The sequence below is a fragment of the Mastomys coucha genome, unplaced genomic scaffold (assembly GCF_008632895.1).
Source record: "Mastomys coucha isolate ucsf_1 unplaced genomic scaffold, UCSF_Mcou_1 pScaffold14, whole genome shotgun sequence".
Taxonomy (NCBI): Eukaryota; Metazoa; Chordata; class Mammalia; order Rodentia; family Muridae; genus Mastomys; species Mastomys coucha.
Window position 1 is genome coordinate 61,255,091 of NW_022196896.1, and position 8,015 is coordinate 61,263,105.

The 8,015-nt window shown below is 39.0% G+C and overlaps 1 protein-coding gene across 4 annotated transcripts in view; it reads right to left on the reverse strand.

The window, feature by feature from the left end:
* Prim2 (DNA primase subunit 2) overlaps positions 1 to 8,015 on the reverse strand; it is a 218,711-nt gene that overhangs the window by 18,192 nt on the left and 192,504 nt on the right. The window lies entirely within an intron of this gene.

Below are 8,015 nucleotides of genomic sequence, written 5' to 3' on the forward strand. Positions count from 1 at the left end.
ATACCCAGGGTGTGAGCCTATCCTGGAGTGTGGCTGATTTACCCAGAGACTCAACTGGAGAAAAGGCATCTTCCCTCTCCCAGCAAGCATCAGTACAAATTGCTTCTCAGCTAGAGATGGGGCTTTGTGTTCACCTCCCTTCTCAGTGCTAGGATTTCTCTGGTTTGAATCTGCTGCCACAGTCTAGTAGCCCAGGCTAGCTTCAAGCTCATGCATGGCCCATTTGCTTCCGCCTTCAAAGTGCTGGCGCTGCAGACACACCTGGTAAGGCATTCTAGTAACGCTGCATAACCAAGATGTCTCTGAAGACAGATGAAGTAACCGTCTTTCTGATTTCAATGACTATGAGCTCTCAGATAGAGCTTTTCAGCCAATCCATCCACACATAGGATGTTCACCAACATCCTATCACCTAGGTGTGGGTGGGAAACGCCACACAAACAGGAGAAATAAACATAAATAACAATTCACAGTACACGTTCCAAGTCTAACTCTGAGCGCAGGTGCAGCTTCCTCCCACCATTTACTCCAATGCCTGCCAGTGAAGCTCAAGGATTGCTTGGCAGCAGAAAGCTGCCACCTGCCCACCCTTGGCCCTGGTGACTGGAGCACTGTACATGCACAGCAGCACATACTGCACCCACCAATTAGATGTGCAGCTCGAGTGTGTGATTCAAGGTCATGGTGTGTGATTCAAGGTCATGGTGAAAATCTCAAAGTTTGAAAGGAAAGTTTAGCAGAATTACAAAGTGTAGAATTTGCCTGCACATACTGTTCTGCTTATGTCTCACACACCAGCCATGGCACCTCTGCTGTGACCTTCACTAATAAGAACAAGGCCAAATTTCTCTCTTGAAAATACACTTTCATTTGCTTGATAATGTTACATGTCAAGAATTTTCCTAGCTCATTTGTTATTGTTTACAAATATAGTTTTGAGTCAATCTTACTTTCAAATGTCTTTAAGACCTCCCTTTGCTCTCTACTGTTCAACCCCCATCACTTTTTCTCATAATCAGGCTTCTTGATTTTCTCTTACAACAAACCCACACTGTCACAAGAGTTATCCCTAACTGCCCACCCCTCCCCTGCATTCAGCACCTGCTGTGACGTTAGCTCCATCAGGGAAGTCTCATTAGTGTTACCTCTCACAATATTCCTTCCTTCAACAGCAACTGGAATAGAGTCATCTCCAAATTCTAATTTAGGAGTTAGGAATTAAGTGTTTGGGGAAAGACCGTATGCTTCACATTGTACACGTGGAGGTCAGAAGACAGCTAACTGTGGAGTTGGGTCTCTCGTTCCACATTTTGTATGGATTCTGGAATGAAGCTCAGGTCACCACACTTGTGTGGCAAGTATCTCTGCATGCTGAGCCACTGTGTCGGCCAAATGGCTGTTCATTAACTAGTGGATAGTTTTCTGGCCTCTTGTGTCCTCACTTCCTGCCACTGATTTGAACACTGTCCCCCATATGGCAGACTCCCTTCTGCTCTCCTTTGGATCTGTGACACACCTCAACTACACTAATCTTTATCAGAGCATTTATTCCAGCAAAACAAATCTTTTTATACTAAAAGATTCTAACAAAGCCATTTAAAATGTTGTCTCGAATACTGAATTTCTCTGTGCAGATTAATGTCAGTATGTTGTGTTTAGGAAACATCAACAACTAAGTGAACTAGGAACTGGAGGAAGGGCAACTGAAGAGGTGGGTAACACCCTGCTTAGAGGCATGACAAGTGCTCAAGGACAAGTCATACATGAAGTTGAATAACATTTGCTGTGGTTGGTGAAAACATTCACTATTCTTTTTAAAATAGAAAGTGTATTTTAAAAAATAGTATACATTTTCTGTAGATTTTTCTATGTCAGAAATTTTGATAGAGATAGAATAGTATTTATAGTTACTGATACAGATAGATACAGATAGAGTGGTATTCGGTACTATTACATAAATCCAACCTGTCTACTGTAGCCATAAAACTGTTTTTCTTAGTTGTTCTTGTGACCATTTTTATAGAGCATTTTGTCGAAGTCCCCATCTGTTTTAGAGAAACAGGCTTTAATAGAAAATTAACTAACTGTATTCGTAAGGCAAATACTTGAGACTCATAATCTTCTCAGCTCTGATCCACTTCAGAGCCATGGTGTTTACCCTCAGTTTTACAATGCAGTTCCTGTTAGATAATTGATTCTGTGTGTTTGTCTGTCTACCTAAAGTGTTTATATGTTATATGTAATGCATATATACATGCATATAATGCATATGCACCTTTGAATCCCTTCATCTTTGCAAAGCTATTAAGTGGTAGAACTTAAGTGTGGCTTCTCTTTTTTCGTACACTAGCATATCCACTAGATAATAGTTCATCCTTTTATAAGATCTTTAAAAATAATCACGAAATCAGTATAAGGGTCTTTCACATGCCTATCAAGATCATAGGTCATGACAGTTCTGAACTATTAGCTTTTTCTTTCTTTTTTTTTTTATTTTAGATATTTTCTTTATTTACATGCGAATTTCTCCATTCCCAGTTTCCCCTCCAAAAAACAAAAAAACAAACAAAAACAAACCCCTGTTGCCTCCCCCTCATCAGGACAAACAAAGTATCCGAAGCTGAGCAGTAATTCGGGACTACACGCTGGAGCTGAGAGTCACACTCACACTATTTATCTTGAATAATATTTGTTAATAAATAACTATCTGTGGCTCTAAAAAGGAAAGTGTATTTTAATACTCAAATTAAATATTTGATGATTTTTGTCACAAAACCAAACACATAATCCTGGCTATCACATCTCCTCTCGTGCAGTTCTGTGACTGACTAATGAAATCTACTAATGACACTCTCAGCTGCACCACTAAGGCCAGTACCCAGTACTGCTGGTCAGTCAGAAGTAGCGCCTGCACCACCGCAGACTCTGTGTCCTCAGTGATGGAGACTGGACACCACTACCCATGGCAGGTGCTCCTTATCTGACAACAGGACAATGGGCTTCGGTAGTTCAGATTTATATGCACATAAATAAGAAACCATGAGATTTGACTGAAACACTTATCAGCTCTGCCATGAAACCCTGCCAGAGTTATTTGAAGCCTTTTAAACTGTCCATTTAAAAGGATTTCTTCATTAAAAGGCACTTACCAGTTTAGATTTAATAGAGTCAGTACTTGCCTGAAAGTTTTTGGACTATGAAAAACAGGTCCACTAGCCTCCCAAAAAGTACAAAGACACATACTTTTCCACATTTGATGGCTTTGATGTCACTACTTAAGTTTCTTGGAAGCACTAGTCTTCAGATCCACTTTAGTGGATAATATTATAATTATTATGATACTTATATAATTATAACATTATTATTATTAATGGTTATTCTGAATCAAATTCCAAAACAAATATACCCTCTCTATTGAAAAATGCTGAAATGAAAGAGAAATTAAAGACATTCACTAAATAGTATGACTTCTACCAACGAACTTGTAAATGAGTAGTTTATTTGTAAAACAGTCCTTTGTAGAAAGCCAAATACAAGTGTATGCAGAAACAAATACCGCGTGAGGTACAGTGAAGGCAGGGCCTAATCACTCTCATGATGAAAAGTCGCAAGTACTCAATGCTCCGAGATCATCACTGAGAGCAGGGCTCCCATACCATGGTATAGCTTGGAGCATGGCTGGGATTTTACATTTCCTACAGTCACACGTAAAAAGCTCAAAGGAAACAGGCAGCATTGCTTTTAGTACTTTCAAACAAATATGTCAAAAGTATTATCATTTCTAGCATGGAACTAACCTACAATATGACTAAGCTACTTTGCTATGTGAACTTCTAGATAGTGTGTTTAACACCAACATCCAATGGTTCATTAGCGCTGACTCCAATGTCTTAAGAGCCAACTCTGCCCAGCTCCACAGAGCAGGTATTGCACCATAATGCTGTTGGTTTGATGAGTGGCAATTACACAAGAGAAATGAGTAAATACACCCAAGCTTTTCAAGAGCTGCTTTACTAACACACTGGCTTTTGATATACCCCAAATTAGAGAAATCAATTCAACAGCTAGTCAGCCTGCTCCAACCAGTCACACATATTCCAACTGCAGTACGCAGAGTACCATCTACTATACCAGGCTATAAACACGGGTCACACATAAAGACCTGGACTTCTATAGATAGAAACCTTCATGTTCAGATCCTCTAGTTTCCTAAAGAACAGTATGAAACATCCAAAGAAACAAGAAAGTATGACCTACTCACAGGAGGAATAGACTGTAGCCATGAACAACACAGGCACATCTTAAATATGTTCAAAGAGTTAAAAGAAACAAAAAAAAATCTCGTAACAAACAAAAAATAGACAAATTCTTAGAAATATAAACTGACGATCCAACGTACTGGCTGAGCACAAATCCACTACTAATCTAAAATTATTACCCTGAGAGTTAAAGTTTTATTTAATTTTGTTGTTGTTGTTTGTTTTGATGGGTGAATAGCTGAGTGGTGCCAAAACCAAGTCACATGACTAAGCACACCAAGTACAAAGAGAACAGCTCTGAGGTCCCCTGCTGTAGGGAGTTACAGGCTACTCTAAGTCAGGAGAAAGAAAAAGGATGAAATTGCTTACCTCTGAGAACAGAGGGTTTAAACTGTAAATTTAACATTAAGATTATTTACTTTTAAGATAGATTAATATTCAGATTTTGTCCAAATCATGAAAAAAAATTTCACCCATGGTTAAGAACTAAATAAGGAAGTAGTCAGTGACTCCAAGTAGAGAAAACAGTGATAAGTGCCTGCTTTTTACAATTATTAATTACAAAAGTCCGTGGCTCTAGACAGAGAGCCACACAGGAAAATAATATATTTATTTAGCCAGAGGAAGCTCATATTCTTTCTAATGTGGTCTAGATGGGAATTTTGGGTGACATTTTCCTACTTGGCTAGATAGAAATGGCCTAAGTAAAGGCTCATACAGTATTTTAGTTTATTTCATTTGTTTTAGATTGTTTTAATTTTCAAAATAGGTGTGACGTTGAGTTTTACTGTTATATTATTCCTCTGGGAGAGAGGTCAGAATGAAGGTTTTCTGGTTACTGGCTCAAGGATATGCTGGAAAGGGTTTTGGTTTTGTGTTTTTGGAAAAGGTGATTAAAGTATTTACACCTTCCAGAGTTATATGGATCGGATGTGACGAACGGAGACCTCCAGAGGACTAGATTCTAGAGGATCAAATAAAAAATATATCTTGATGATACTGATATTTTGTTTTGAGATTTAAATATTACAGAGAATAGAGCCTTGGTGAATTTCCTCGATAGCCATGCTGAACTGGCCTGCTTGAACTCCTGATGTCCTGGACTTCAGCCAGAGCTAGCCAAGACACAGACATCAGAGACTAATAAATCCTGTTTTCCCTACCCTTCCCCCTTTTCATAATATCTCAAGCACATGTTCAACTTGAAGAAGTTATGAAGAATCATTGACCCAGTTCCCTGGGCTTTGGGGCTGGAGAGGGTTATTAATAGGTTGCCTTTCTAGGGAATGTAAGTGAGATGATCATGCTAGCTGGGAGAAAATAGCAGGACCCTGCAGGGATATAGTGATGAGGCCAGAAGGTACCAGCGCAGCAGGAGAGCTTGCGGGATGATTTTTTTTTTTTTTAATATTTCCCACAACAAGTTAAAAGAAACCAAAAAAATCTCATAACAAACAAAAAATAGACAAATTCTTAGAAATATAAACTGTCAAAACCTGTTAGATCCAGCCGACAAGGGTGAGGCTTAAGTAGAGAGGGTGACTGAACGAGAATGAGAGGACCACCACTCTGCTGGCAATGGCAATAAGCCTTTAATGGGAGAAATCTTTTATAGAAAACACAGTAAGGCTAAAAAATAGAATTTAACAACAATCATGTAGCACAATCTCTTAGCACTTTCTCACAGCAAAAGCATGCCCACTTCTTCATATCTTACAATAAATATTTTTCCCCATACCCAGGTGCATAAGGTTTGTTTCTTTAATCCTTTCACGCACAGCTCTCAGTAGCCTTGAATTACTTCCGAAACATCTTGGGTTCATGGAGCAGTTATGTCCTCAGCTGCAGGGAGACTATTAGAAGGTGCCCCCTCCTTCATGGAGCGGTCATGCCCTCGGCTGCAGGGACATTATGTGAAGGTGTCCCTTCCTTGCCTTTCAGCAGGGGGGCCACCCCTAAATCTTCCCCTATGCCAAAGAACATTCCCACCATTCAGCAGAGGGGCTACCCCTAAGTCTTCCCCTATGCTAAAGAACATTTCCACCACAAAAACCGATCTAAGAGATCAGACTAAACTATAACAAGCAAAATAGCAAATCAAAATTTAAAAACCTCTCAGCAAAGTAATTAAAACTTTAAACAAAGATATCATAAGAAAACAATGGATGGAGACCCCTTATGAATATATATATATAACAACCCCAATAAAATACTAGCAAGTCTGGACGGCGGTTACAGTTCAGTGGTAGAGTGCCTGTCTGGTATGAGCAGAACCAAAACACTTGTAAATCAAATCCAGCAGCATAGCTAAAGGATAAGTTATGACAAGGGCTACTGGACTGACACTAAGTGGTCCACAGTATGAAAGGCAGCTGATGTAATACAGCGCCTTGCTAAAGTGAAGAAAACTAAAAGTCTGTGATCTGCCTCAGCGGATGCTGGAAGACACCTGACACATCCACTGTCTTTCAGGGGTTCAAACAAAAACTCCCACTTAAGCTAGGAGTGGGAGGGATTTACTTAGAATACTGAAGGAAGCTATGAAAACCCACATTAACAGCATACTGTGGGAAGACTCAACGCAGCTCGATAGAGCAGCAACAAGATCAAGACACCCGTCTCTACCTTGCAGTCAGCACAGCCCTGGAAATTCCAGCCAGAGAAGGCAACTACACAAGGAATGCAAGGCATTCAGATGCAAAGGATGTAATGCTACATACAGTCTCAGAAGACCTGCTCTTACCGAATCCAGCAAAACCTACTACGATAAACTAACTTACCAATGCTGGAAGATACATGAATAAAAACCAGCTGTCTTTCTAACACCACTCATAAATTCCAGAGAAAAAAGAAAATATTTATGCTGAGGAATGTGGAACACAAGGAGGGAACTGAAGGGGCTGAATAAAGGAGAGATATCCCATGTTAGCGACTGGCTGAGTGAAAGAAACATCTTTCTTTCCTGTGTTAGGAATTTGCATGCAATGCTCAGACATCAGTACTACCCAAGCACATTAAGTATTATCCATCAAAGTTCTAGAGCTAATCCAAAAATGTACAGGAGATTATAACAGGTTCAAAATAGCCAAGACAGTATTGAAAAGAAAGAACAGAATTGTAGAATTCACACTTCTGGGTTCAAAACACAGTACAAAGCCATGACATCTAAACTGTAGTACAAGTATCAAGACAGATATACAGACCAAACCAATGGAACTAATATTTCAGAAAACACCTCATACAACTACATCCAACTTACTCTATGTCCCATCCCTAAACTACATCTCCCAATTAGCAAGCTACCTTTTAATGACTGGTGTTTGGAAAACTGAACATTAGCGTACAAAGTTCAAAGAGACTCAACATCACACTGTATATAAAACTAACTCAAAATGGATTAAAGACCCAAAACTATAAAGCAGATACAGGAAAATCATAGTGCTGATCTTTATGATATGATCTTAATGCTGGCAAGTGGGCTTTTAGATAGAACATCAGAGACATGTGACACAAAAGAATACATAGTGGCCTCCACCCACATTAAAATCTACATCCATCAAATTATATTATCAAGAAATGAATAATCTACAGAAAGGGAAAGCACAGTTCTAAGTCATATATCTGATAAGGACTTTATCTACAAAAAGAATTATTACACTTACCAAAAAAACAACAAACCAAGAGAAAAGTGAGCAAAATATATGAACAGATACTTCTTCTACCTACAGAAATTAAAAAAAAAAAAAAAAAAAAAAA